Raw genomic sequence first — 13,233 nt, 5'->3', positions numbered from 1 at the left:
AGTAGAGATGGGGTTTTGCTCTATTGGCCAGGCTAGTCTCAAACTACCGACCTAAGGTGATCCGCCCGCCTTGGCCTCCCAAAGTGCTGGGATTACAGGTGTGAGCCACTGTGCCCAGCCTAATTTCTGTACATTTAAAATGCAGCATTTGTAATATATAATTTTAACTCCATATTATGAAAATGTATAAATACACACACAAGTAGAGTCACATGTAATGGACCATGATATGTCTATCACCCGAGATCAGCAATTATTAATGTTTTATCATGGTTACTTCATTCAACTTTTTCTTCTTATCTCTCTGAGATTTCTGGTTATTTTTATCATTTTTCATGTCATTTTATCCTTATTTCTCTAAAAAACTGTGACATTTTCTTACATACTCACAATACCAGCAAAAAAGTAATGATTTATTAATATAATGTAAAATCCAGTCCATATTCAAAATTCCCCCAATTATCTCATAAATGTCTTTTTATACTTGGTTTGTTCAAATCAGGATCTAAATAAGTTCCACTTATTGCATTTAATAGTTATGTCTCTTAAATCCTTTTTTCTCTTCATATTTTCATTTATTCATTCTTTTTTTTTTTGAGACAGAGTCTTCCTTTGTTGCCCAGGTTGGAGTGCAGTGGCGTGATCTCAGCTCACTACAGCCTCCACCTCCTGGGGTCAAGTGATTCTCCTGCCTCAGCCTCCCAAGTAGCTGGGATTACAGACATGTGCCACCATGCCCAGATAATTTTTGTATTTTTTCTAGAGATGGGGTTTTACCATGTTGGCCAGGCTGGTCTCGAATTCCTGGCCTCAAGTGATCCGCCTACCTCAGCCTCCCAAAGTGTTGGGATTACAGGTGTGAGCCACCACACCTGGCCTGTTCACTGGTTTTTAAAAAATCTTTTCTATGTGTTTTTACTTTTTAAAAATAATGAACTCATGAGTTTTTATAAATTTAATGTGTTTGAATAAATTGCCGTCATTTTTCCTCTTAGATGTTCCATTTCTCATCTTGGACAGCAGAAGAGTCTTTTCAAGCTGGCCTCATGTTCTTATAATATAACCAAACTAATCTTAAAGAGTCTCTTTGTTTCACACACACACACACACACACACACACACACGCACACACAATCCATCTTATTCATTTCCTATTTCAAGTTTCAAATCCATGATTTTCCAAGCACCTGGTTGGTATTTCCAATGGACCACAATTTTGATACTAGATGTGCTCATTGTTTCTGAGTTATTAGTGTTTTTAAGTCTTCTCAATGTACCAAAGTAGGAAATAGGTATTTTTTTAAATTGTGGCAAAATACACATAACAAAATTTATCAACTTAACCAGTTTTAAGTATACAATTCAGTAGTGTTAAGTACAGTCATGTTGTACAATCACTCTCCAGGATGCTTTGCATATTTCAAAGCTCTGTACCCATCAAATAACATTCTCCCAGTCCCTCAGTCCATGGCAATCACATTTCCATTTTCTGCCTCTATGAATACTCTAGGTACCTCATATGAGTGGAATCATACAGTATTTGTCTTTTTTTTTTGTGACTGGCTTATTTCACTTAGCATAATGTCCTCAGGTTCATCTATGTTGTAGCACGTGTCAGAATTTCATTCCTTTTTAAGACTGAATGATATTCCATTGAATGTGCGTGCCACATTTTGTTTATGGACAAACAAAATGGACACTTGGGTTGCTTCCACCCTTTGGCTGTTGTGTATAATGCTGCTATGAACACGGGTGAACATAATACCTCTTAGAGATCCAGCTTTCAATTTATTTATGTATATATGAGAAGTGGAATTGCTGGATCATATGGTAATTCTAGTTTCAATTATTCGAGGGACCGCCATACTCTTTTCCATAGCAGCTGAGCCATTTTACACTCCCACCAACAGAGCGCAAGTGTTCCAATTTCTCCACATCCTCACCAGTGCTGGTTATTTTCTGGGTTTTTGTTTTATTTTGTTTTAATAACAGCTGTCTTTATGGGTGTGAGGTGGTATCTCACTGTGGTTTCAATTTGCATTTCTCTAATGATTAGTGACGTTGAGCATTTTTCATGTGTTTCTTGGCCATTTGTTTATCTTCTTTGGAGAGATGTTTATTCAAGTCCTTTGCCCATTTTTAAATTGAGTTGTTAATTTTTTTGTTGTTGAGTTCTATATCTTTGTATATTCTGAACATCATACCCTTATGAATTATATGATTTGCAAGTATTTTCTCCTATTCTGCATGTTGCACTTTCACTCTGATGATTGTCTTTTCAATGTACAGAATTTTTAAATTTTTATGAAGTCTAGGCCAGGTGTGGTGGCTCACGCCTGTAATCTCAGCACTTTGGGAGGCCGAGGCAGGAGGATCACCTGAGGTCAGGAGTTCAAGACTAGCCTGGCCAACATGGTAAAAACCCATCTCTACTAAAAATACAAAAATTAGCCAGGCCTGGTGGCAGGTACCTGTAATCCCAGCTACTTGGGAGGCTGAGGCAGGAGAATCACTTAAACCCAGGAGGCGGAAATTGCAGTGATCAGAGATTGCGCCATTTCACTCCAGCCTGAGTGACAAAAGTGAGACTCCATCACAAAAAAAAAAAGTGTAAAGTCTAATTTGTGTATTTTTCTTTTGGTGCCTGGTTTTTGTTTTTGTTTTTGGTGTCATATCTAGGAAATCCTTGCCAAATCCAATGCCATGAAGCTTTCTCCCTATGTTGTTTTCTAAGAGTTTCATAGTTTTTAAGTTTAGGTCTTTGATCTGTTTTGTTTATACATGATGTAAGGCAAGGATTCAATATCATTCTTTCGCATGTGAATATCCAATGTTCCCAGCACCATTTGTTGAGGGGACTAAAATGTCTTGGCACCCTTGTTGAAAACTATTTGACCACACCATATATATGAGGGTTTATTTTTTGGTTTGCTATTTTGTTCTATTGGTCTATATATCTATCTCTATTCCACTATCACACTGTTTTGATTACTATAGCTTTGTAACAAGTTTTGCAATTAAGAAGTGTTTCTTCTTTTTCAAGATTGTTTTGGCTATTCAGGGTCCCTTGAGATTCAATATGAATTGTAGAATAAATTTTTATATTTCTGCAAAAATGCCACTGGAATTTTGGTAAGGATTGCATTGAATCTGTAGATTAGTGCCAGTAATATTGACATCTTAAGTCTGTCCATCCATCAGGATATCTTTTCCTTACCTGTCTTCTTTAGTTTCTTTCAGTGATGTTTTATAGTTTTCACTGTACAAGTTTTTCACCTCTTTGGCCTAAATATTTTATTCTTTTTGATGCTATTGTAAATGGAATTGATTTCTGAATTTCCTTTTGGGATTGTTTATTAGTGTATAAAAACACAACTGATTTGTGTGTGTGTTGACTTTGTATCTTGCAACTTTGATGAACTGATTTGTTAGTTCTGACAGCTTGTATATGTGTAATGTTTAGGGTGTCCTACGTATAAGTCATGTTGTCTTCCAGCAGACACAATTTTACTTTTTCCTTTCCAGTTTGCATGCCTTTTATTTCTTCTTGCCTAATGGCTTTGCTTAGGAATTCTAGAACTATGTTGAATAAAATTGGTGAGAGTGGGCATCCTTGTTTTGTTCTTGATCTTAGAAGAAAAGCTTTTAGTCTTTTACCATTGAGTATGAGGTTAACTGTGGGTTTTTCATATATGGATTAAGTAACAGGAGTTCTACAGAGGTAATAGTCAAGTTGAGATCTGACTGACAAGAAGTAGTCATGTAAAGTGCATTTAAGACAGGGGAAATGGCAAGGACAGAAACTCCAACATAGGAATAAATTTAATGAGGTTATGGAATAGAAAGGTCAGTGTGATTAAAATATAGTAGACAAGGCGGAGATGTTTTTAGATGAGGTCAAAGAAGAGGGGTGGTGATTTTATTTTAAACGCAAAGAAGAGCAACATAATTGTATACACAAAGCACTGTGTTAGGCATACAAACACGTAAGATATGGCCATTGCCTTTAGGAAAGATAGAATTTTTAAGGTCTCTGACAAAAAATAGGTAGTTGACAAATTTTGGAATGACAATTGAAAAATCTTAGCCATGCCTGTTTGTAATGACATATAACTCTGAAAATGTCATATCATTCTTTCCATGTATGTACATATAGTTGTTGAGCGATCAAGGGGGCCTAATAGCACTCCCACACCACCCAGTTCTGTGTCAATTAAGAGACAGACAAGGAGTAACACAGAGATGAAAACACTTTATTACTATTGAAAATATCGATATTGGAGATCATGGCTCACACATGCAGACAGATTGACTTCTCATTCTTTAAAAACAATTTTTTGGCCAGGCGCGGTGGCTTATTCCTGTAATCCCAGCACTTTCAGAGGCCAAGGTGGGCAGATCACTCGAGGTCAGCAGTTCAAGACCAGCCTGGCCAACATGGTGAAACCTCGTTTCTACTAAAAATACAAAAATTAGCTGGGCATGGTGATGGGCGCCTGTAGTCCCAGCTACTCGGGAGGCTGAGGCGAGAGAATCGCTTGAACCCGGGAGGTGGAGGTTGTAGTGAGCTGAGATCATGCCACTGCACTCCAGCCTGGGGACAGCGCAAGACTCTATCTCAAAAAAAAAAAAATAATAAAAACAATCTTTCTCTTTAGAGATAGGATCTTATTCTGTCACCCAGACTGAAGTGAAGGGATGCATCACAGCCTTGAACTCCTGGGCTAAAGTGATCCCCCCATCTCGGCCTCCCTAGTAGCTGGGATTACAGGCACAAGCCACTGTGCCTGGTTTGACTTCTTATTCTTGAAACACCAGAATTACAGACTTGCTTGCCTAGTCACAATGGAGCTAGAACAGGGCAGACACTGTCTGTGCAAAATTATACAAGAGATCAGAGACAGTAAAGTGGAGAGAATAAATTCCAGACTCTGGAGCCAGACTGACAGGGTTCCAATCTTGGTTCCGTAACTTAACAGTTATGCAATTTAACATCTGTTGTCTCAGTTGCCTTGCTTATAAAATGTGGGTACCTTTTTTTTTTTGAGACGGAGTCTCACTCTGTCACTCAGGCTGGAGTGCAGTGGCACAATGTTGTCTCACTGCAACCTCTGCCTCCCAGGTTCAAGCGATTCTTGCGTCTCACCCTCCTAAGTAGCTGGGAGTACTGGCATGAGCCACCATGGCCAGCTAATTTTTTGTATTTTTAGTAGAGACAGGGTTTCACCATGTTGACCAGGCTGGTCTCAAACTCCTGACCTCAGGTGATCCGTCCACCTCAGCCTCCCAAAGTGCTGGAATTACAGGCGTGAGCCACTGCGCCCGGTCAAATGTGGATACTATTAAAATTACTTTGTTGACCAGCCTGGCCAACATGGCGAAAACGCATCTCTACTAAAAATACGAAAAAAAGCCAGGCATGGTGGTGGGCGCCTGTAATCCCAGCTGTTCGGGAGGCTGAGGCAGGAGAATCGTTTGAACCTGGGAGGCAGAGTGAGCCAAGATCGCGCCATTACACTCCAGCCTGGGTGACAAGAGCGAGAATTCGTCTCTTAAAAAAAAAAAAAAAACTTCACGAAAAGGATTATGTACTGCAACACATTGGGCATCTTGTTAAACTTGTCTAACTTTTATTTAAAACTGATGATTATTCTACTCCTTAGATGTATTTGAATTTATTTAATCAGAGGATAATTGTTTAAATGTTAAGAATGCAGTTCCATCTATTCTGTAAGCTAGAGATCACACATCAACAACATTTACTGGTGAAATTTCCAATGAAGAGCTTCATTTCCACAAGCCAGTGTTCTGACTATAAGAGAAAAATTGTGTAGTTGACGTTTTTGGCATGTGGAAGCCACTGGAAAATTATAGATAATGAAGGATGTATTTTTATCATAAAAGGAGAAGGGTAATTAAGGACTTTGGTATAAACTTAGCTAAATGAAGAAAATAGTCAGGAATACAAAAAATTAAAGAGTTTAACCATCAAAACTTTTCAGATTAAGACTATTTCATTCTAGTACAATAACACAAAATGCAAAATTCTTTCAACTTGAAACATTACCCAACGGGCAGCCATAAGCAGTTCTAAATAGGGAATTCTTGTGATCATAGAGGGAACAGTCTATGACATCAGCCAACAACAATGCAGAAATCTTAAAGTAGAAGCGTCACAGGACTTGCTCTTCCAAACGCTGCATGGCAAATATTATTAGGAAATATACTTAACATTTATTTATTTTTATTCTCAATGTAAGTAAAAATTTACAATGGTTTTAGTTATGGTGATTTTTAGATATGATTTGAAGTCATTTAAGTCCTAATATGTAAATTGGAATTTGAAATTAAAAGTTCATTTCTCTTTGAAGTTTCTTACCTTGAAAAGTAGACATAAACAGCACACTCTTTAGTTGTGCGGTTTGATCACGAAAGATTCTGCTTTTTCTGTTCTACCTCTTGCAGGTTAAATAACATGCAGTGAAAATCATGTCATAAGAAAATATTTGGAAGCACTATCTGATGTTTTAAATATTGTTTTAGATAAAACTAATCAATATACAACTCACAGTTCCAGGGCAACCACAATGACATTTGTTTAGGCATGTAGTCTATAAAAGAACTAATCGTGTAAGTGCTTAAAATAGTTATTCTTAATGTTTTGTGGTTAAGATCTCATTCAAACCACAGCAATGCAGGTATATATGTATAAGTAAAATTCTGTCTAGAATTTTAGGGGTTTCATGATATCCCATTCATAAGCATGAAGCAAGAATCTGCCTAAGATAATATGTTGTGGGGATTAATTTGAGCATTGTGCTGGAGGGCAGGAGGGAGGTGCAGGGGAGGTGTTCTTACTTACCCCAAATGCCTTTTTTTAAGTGAAAGGTATCCTTCCTACTCCCTAATGAATCTGGCCTGAAATTGAGCTGTTCCTAACTTAAAATTGCAACTGCTAACTTTCCTCAAGATGCAGTTAAATGAGAAAATAAATAATATTTTTTATAGTCACTAGCTGTAACGAGTTGGCAACATGATCATTTCCTGTAGTGAGTGACCCTGGTTCCTAAAAATAACTCCAGTGCTATTCAATTGCTTATATTGGGCTTTTTTTTTATTCTTATTTGGGAAGGACATTCTCTTCCACAGCTGAAGGAACTCAGTATTTGAAAAGAGCTGCCTAAAACACTGTTCCCCGTAGGCTGTTAAAAATGTTCAGCATCTGAATGCTGGTAAGGAATGCTCACACCCATTGGAGGCAATGCTGTGTGGACTTGAAAAGGAAAAAATGGGGCCCCTATATATGGAAAACAGGAAGCAGAACCAGTTGAGGAAGGCTTACTCATCTGTGACCCATATTCAAAGCCATAGTCCAGCCACTGTTAGTTACCTAGAAAACGAAAAGACTGAATGGCTAGCCTAAGCTCTAAGGGACACATTGCAAATCAGGTCAGGCTGTTGTGCCATTTTCCACCTTACTTTCAAATAAGCAAAGAAATGAAGCCTCAGTACTGCCTGGTGGATACACTGATACATGCCATACCTAGTCAATTGCTGGTTGCCTGACAGCAAACTTAATTTTTTACAGTTCCTCTGGCAATACTCTGTTATGAGTATTGAGGAGTGCTCACTAAATTGAAGCCCTCAAGCAAAAAAAAAAAAAAAAAGTTGCAAATTCAATACACTTCCAGTTTCTCTGCATTATATGACTATTTGCATGTTATTTATACATATGGAGACTGAAAAAGGAGGAACTGGCAGGACTGTCTCACCCCTTCTTGTTTTTCAAAATGTCAATAATTCCCAGGGCTGCTTTACACCAATACACACAGATTCACATTTTTAGAGATGGGTCTCACTGTGTTGCCCAGGCTGGACTATGGTGGCATGATCATAGCTCCTGGGCTCAAGTGATCCTCCTGCCTCAGCCTCCTGAGCAGCTGGGACTACACACATGCACCACCACACCTGGCTAATTTTATTCCTTATTTTTTAGTTGGGGCCGGGGGTCAGGGGCGGGGGTGGTCTCACTACGTTGTTCAGTCTGGTCTCAAACTCCTGGTCTCCAGCAATTCTCCCGCCTCAGCCTCCTGAGTAGCAGATTCACATTTTAAAACAGTGATTTTAGTTTCTCAGGTAAAGGAATGGAATTATTCATGATTCAGAAGCACTTCTATGTTAGTATTATAGGATGTTATCAGAGACCTCTATTCCTTCCATCCCTATCCCTTCATCTTTTTCTTTGTTTAATGTTTAAAGAAGGAGTTACATTCAAAGTAACTGGAAGTGACAGATGAGAAAAATATATCTAGGTTAGTCTATAGAAACAGTCCTTAGAAAAGTGGCTGAAGACTTACCTAGCCATTGTCAATCAATTTGCTCCAAAGCCATCACATACATTTATTATACAATGGTATTTAAAATCCAAGTCCCATTGATCAGCCAGGGTACTGTTATTAAGAAAAAAAAAAATAAGATTTTTTTCTTAATAAAATCTCCCAGTAGGACATTTTCATCACACAGCAACTGCCTAATTCTTCATACTCACCCCAATGCTGCAACTCATTTTCCCCTTATTATCACCAACGTTGAAATTAGTCTTCACCTATAAACCTGGAACCTGATTTGCAATATATCCTTATGAATCCCCTTTGAATTTCTAAAATTATTCTTCTTATTCCTTATTATCTGGACACTCTTATTTATAGAGTGATCATATAAATTATCATCTATACTAGGACATACTTTTGAGAGTTAAAAGGGGTGCTAATTAATAATAATATAAGTCAAACTAATACAAACCTAGGCATCCAATAACGTCTTTCTTGCTGAGCAACTTTGAAACTTTACTTTGGAAAATGTTAGATGAATAAAGATACATTTTGAAGAGCAAGTAGTAGTCTCACCAGTGACAAAACTAAAGGAAACACCGACTTTAATTATTTGACATAATAATGACTTAAGAGATGGCAGAAGACAATTGATAATAATTGGGAGACAGTGTAGGTAAGGTATGGATTTGTCTTGAATTCAAGATACTTATGATGTTCTATTAGGTTGGTGCATGCAGCCATCTGGTCCACCTTAGACACGGGAAGGCAAGCACCCTCTGGTTGACCTTAGACATGGAAAGGTGAGAGCTATCTGGTTGACCTTACACATGGGAAGGCAAGAGACATCTGGTAGACCTTGCACCAACCTAATATCATGATAAGAGATAGCAATGTGGCTTGCACTATTCCTACTTACCAGGATTTCCTGTTTAGCACGTATGCTGACCAACCTTTGCTTAGAGTATTCATAAATTTCATAGCTCACTGTCCACCCATTATTTGTATGAAATCACAAGTAGACTCGTATTCTTGACCAATGACTGCAGTTTTTAGAGAACATGTTTCTTTAATTTCTTTTTCCTCAAAACTCATGACTTCTGTACACAAATTGCTACCTCATACATCAGTTTAGTCAAGTGCTCTAGCCCGGTCCCAGGAGAGCAAAAGGACCCATTTATTCATTTATCAGATATTATCTGAGCCCCTATTATCTGTCCTCGCAACAGTGCTTGACGATGGTGTTAAAAAGCTCAGTAAATTGTCCTGGAGGAACTAATTTAGTTTAGAGTTCTACATATGTAAATCTCATAATGTTCTTGCAGCAAAGTGCCTCCACCAGTCACGTACAGGGAAAAAAATTCTGGAAATTGTAGTGCAAATCACGCATGGACCAATTATGCTTTTGAACTATACAGTTTTCTGTGCTGAGACTGGGCCAATTCTGATGAATTCTGAACAATGGTAAAACCGATACCTTTAAAATTCAAGAATGTTGAGTTCTAATGGCAGTTGACCATTGAGATAATATAGGAACATCATTTAGCCTCTTAAGCTTGAACATCTATTAAGTAGGAAAAATGGTGCTCATTTCCTAGAGGTCTTCAGATTGGCTAACCAATAGTTTTGATTTTGCTGGTAAGTAATGTGCAAATTTTCTTAGATGTGATCGCTTCATTTTCTCTTATACTGATTGGCAGCAGCCACATGGGCGTTCCAGTCCCTAATCTCCTGCAAGAGAAACATTTCTATTTCATAAATCTGGTAATTTTTGAGCTCTTTTCCCAACAGGGTGCTGCAGCTCACCAAGTGGAACCCACAGCATTTTCTGCTACCAGGATAGCAGCTTGCCAGCAGCACATACTGAATTACTGGGTTTCAGTATGATTTTGGCCGGTACAGACTTCAATCATCGAATCGACATGCGTCCAGCCATTCTCACAATGAATGTTTCCTTCTCTTTCAAACATTCTGTTTCCAGCCCCCATCTTCAAAAAAAATTTTTTTTTTAAAGAGGTGAAACAGAAACTGTACTCCTCAGGAAGAAGCTTTTCCTTCTCATCCCTGTTCCCCATAAAGGTACCTCCAGATAAATCTATCAAAAGCAGGACCCAACTCACCAGGTTTTCTAAAACGTTCCCCAGTCTCACCACCCTTCGTGGCACCCATGGGTTTCCCAAGTCTTCACCTTTCTCTTAGACACAGGCAAGCACATTATCACTCCAGAAAAGCAGTCCTGGCTTAGCCAGTTCCCTTCCAGAAGGACCACGTGGTTTTTGGCCCCATGGAGCCCTGCAGGGTAGGGGGGCTCATGGTCCCGATTTGCCTCGGGACTCAGGGGGCTTCCGAGATGCAAGATCTCCCGGGCTCGAAACGGGACATCAGTGGACAAACGGGAGCGAGGGTCGGACGCGCGGCTCCGAGGAAGCGGAACTTAAAGAACACAGGCCCAGCAGGCTACACCAGGAACGCGCGGCGCTCTAGGGCGCGTCCGACTCCTCCCGCCCTTCGCAGAGGAGGAAACTGAGGCACGGCGACTGTCTCAACGCAGTCCCGGCCCTGCCCTGCCCTCCGCGGCCTCCCTCAGGCGCGCTCCCGCGCGGCCGGTTCCTTTGTCCTGGTCGTGCTTCCTGCCTCCTCCTCCGCCTCCTCCTAGCCCCGGGCCGGGCTGACTCGGCGGGAGAGGAATGCGTTTCCGGAGGGAGAGGGCGGCGGCGGCGGCCTCGGGAGCGGGATCAGACGCGCAGAGGAGGCGGGGCAGCGGCTGGTTTCCTGCCGGGGGGCGGCTCTGGGCCGCCGAGTCCCCTCCTCCCGCCCCTGAGGAGGAGGAGCCGCCGCCACCCGCCGCGCCCGAGACCCGGGAGGCCCCGCTAGCCCGCGGGAGAGGCCCAGCGGGAGTCGCGGAACAGCAGGTCCGAGCCCACCGCGCCGAGGCCCGGACGCCGCGCGGAGAAGGTAGGGGTCGGCGGGCCTCGGGTGTGGGAGCGCGGGCCGCGGCCTCCGGTCTCCGGTGCGCGGCCGCACTTAGAGCCGCCGGCCGGGCCGCGGCGGGACCTTTGTGCCGGGCGTGGGGGCGGGGGCGGGGGCGGGGGCGGCCGCCGGCGGTTGGGGGCTGGGGCGGGATTCCAGGCTAGTCCGGGAGGAAGTCCGCACGCCGCCACCCGCCTTGGGTCCCCGGCGCTGGCAGCCCCCGGGCGCAGAGCCAGCCCAGCCGCGTTCCGAACGTGAGGGTCGCGGGCCTGGGCGCTGTCACGTCGGGGCTGCTGGAGCTGCGGAGGACCGGGCCCGAGCGGCCCCTGACACTTGCGGTCTCCCGCCGGGCTGGGCAAGCGCAGGTGGGAGCCAGCGAGGCCACCCGGGGCTCGGCGTTTGGGACTCGGCGCTCCCCTGGATGGGTCCTGTGCCTTTGTCTCTCGCTCCCTTGCGAGCTGCTGTCCTTGGAGCAGCGTCGAGCTAGCCGTCGGCGCCCGCGACGGGGACTGGTCTCCTCCGGCTGCCAGGAGGCGGCCCTGGGGCCAGCGCCGCGGGCGGGGGCAACGGGAGCCGGGTAGAAGGTGGCCTCGCGGAGCCGCTGGGGACCGGGGGTGCGGTGGCGGCAGTGCAGTCCACTTCCCCGTGCTTACAAACGTCAGAAAGTCGCCGGTCCCTGCCAGGCACCCCGGGACCAGGACGCATGGCCATGGCCAGCTTGTGCTCAGACCCGATCCGCGAGCCTGAGAGCCCGGCCTGTGTCTAGTATCATTTTACCGCGTGTCATTTCTTAGGCTTCATAAATTGTATTGATGAGACTCCTACTCTCTAAGTAACTTTTATTTAATCAAATTCGTGCTTTTGAGTCCAAAACTTTGCACTCATTGGTATGATCATTAGTAAGTTGCACTCTCTAAGCTTCCGTTTCCTCATCTGTGAAATAGGAACAATAATATCTACATTAATAATTCATTTTTATAATAATGACAGTGAGGGCCAAGTTTAGCTCTAGGCATTTTACATTTATTATTTAATTCCGGAACCGCTCTAATGAGATTGGTACTGTTTCGATTCCCATTTTCCGAGTGAAGAAACTGAGGCACAGGGATCAAAAGTAAGTTGCCTGTGGTCATCAGGAGCTCCTGGAGAAGGCATGGGGTCTAGCTCCAGAGTCCACGTTTAAACCACAAGTAACCTTCCTAACTATAGTTGTGAAAATCAAATGCAAAATGTAAAACACTTAGCTTGAGAGTAGATGCTCAATGAGTATTGACTCCTTTTCAGCCCTTCTTTTATAGTAAAAAGATGTTAAAAATATCTCGGAAGGTAATTGGTAACATCATTAGTAAGGTTTCTTTGGGCCAACATGCCACATGGATAATAACTTAGGTGGGTAGAATTACTAGGTTATTTTGTTTTGTTTTGAGACAGGGTCTCTGTTGCCCAGGCTGGAGTGCAGAAGAGCCATCACAGCTCGCTGCAGCCTCAACCTCCGAGGCTTAAGTTATTTTTCCACCTCAGCCTCTTGAGTAGCTGGGACTACAGGCGCCTGCCACCGTGCCCGGCTAATTTTTTTATTTTTTGTAGAGACAGGATTTCACTATGCTGCCCAGGCTGGCCTCAAACTCCTGGGCTCAAGCTGTCCTCTCTCCGTGAGCTCCCAAAGTGCTGGGATTACAGGCGTGAGCCCCTGAGCCTGGCCCTTAGGTTTTTTGTTTTTTTTTTAATTGTAGTTTTGATGCTACAAAAATAACATGCTAGAGGAATTTAGATTAGACATCTTTCTTAAACCACATACGTCCTTTACGATAGGTTATACAGTAGACCAATTTTAGAAATGATTAAGGAACTTTAGTTGGCAGTTAACCTGTTCATTTGTGGACATCAAGGCCCAGAGGGGTCAGGACTTAGAGTCTCACTATAATTCTCATAT

The 13,233-nt window shown here is 42.4% G+C and overlaps 1 protein-coding gene and 1 long non-coding RNA gene across 4 annotated transcripts in view; one reads left to right on the top strand and one right to left on the bottom strand.

Annotated features, from left to right (window-relative positions):
• Window positions 1-4,232: 4,232 nt before the first annotated feature.
• On the bottom strand, window positions 4,233-11,074 carry LOC134761989 (uncharacterized). Of its 2 annotated transcripts, XR_010141395.1 has the most exons (3): window positions 9,250-11,074; window positions 8,358-8,450; window positions 4,233-6,197 (listed from the first exon to the last, which is right to left on the bottom strand). It is a non-coding gene; the product is annotated as an uncharacterized LOC134761989 (long non-coding RNA). The 2 variants fall into 2 exon arrangements; XR_010141396.1 differs by having other exon boundaries at window positions 4,233-8,450.
• A 138-nt stretch (window positions 11,075-11,212) lies between these two features.
• ITGB1 (integrin subunit beta 1) overlaps window positions 11,213-13,233 on the top strand; it is a 58,098-nt gene continuing 56,077 nt past the window's right edge. Inside the window, 1 exon segment of one of the 2 annotated variants that reach the window (NM_001131852.1) lies at window positions 11,213-11,285. The gene's annotated coding sequence lies outside the window, so the exon portion shown is untranslated. 2 annotated transcript variants of the gene reach the window in all.

This window comes from Pongo abelii, chromosome 8 (assembly GCF_028885655.2).
Source record: "Pongo abelii isolate AG06213 chromosome 8, NHGRI_mPonAbe1-v2.0_pri, whole genome shotgun sequence".
NCBI lineage: Eukaryota > Metazoa > Chordata > Mammalia > Primates > Hominidae > Pongo > Pongo abelii.
Note: the sequence above shows the minus strand (reverse complement) of the source record. Positions and strands in the feature narration are given on the sequence as shown.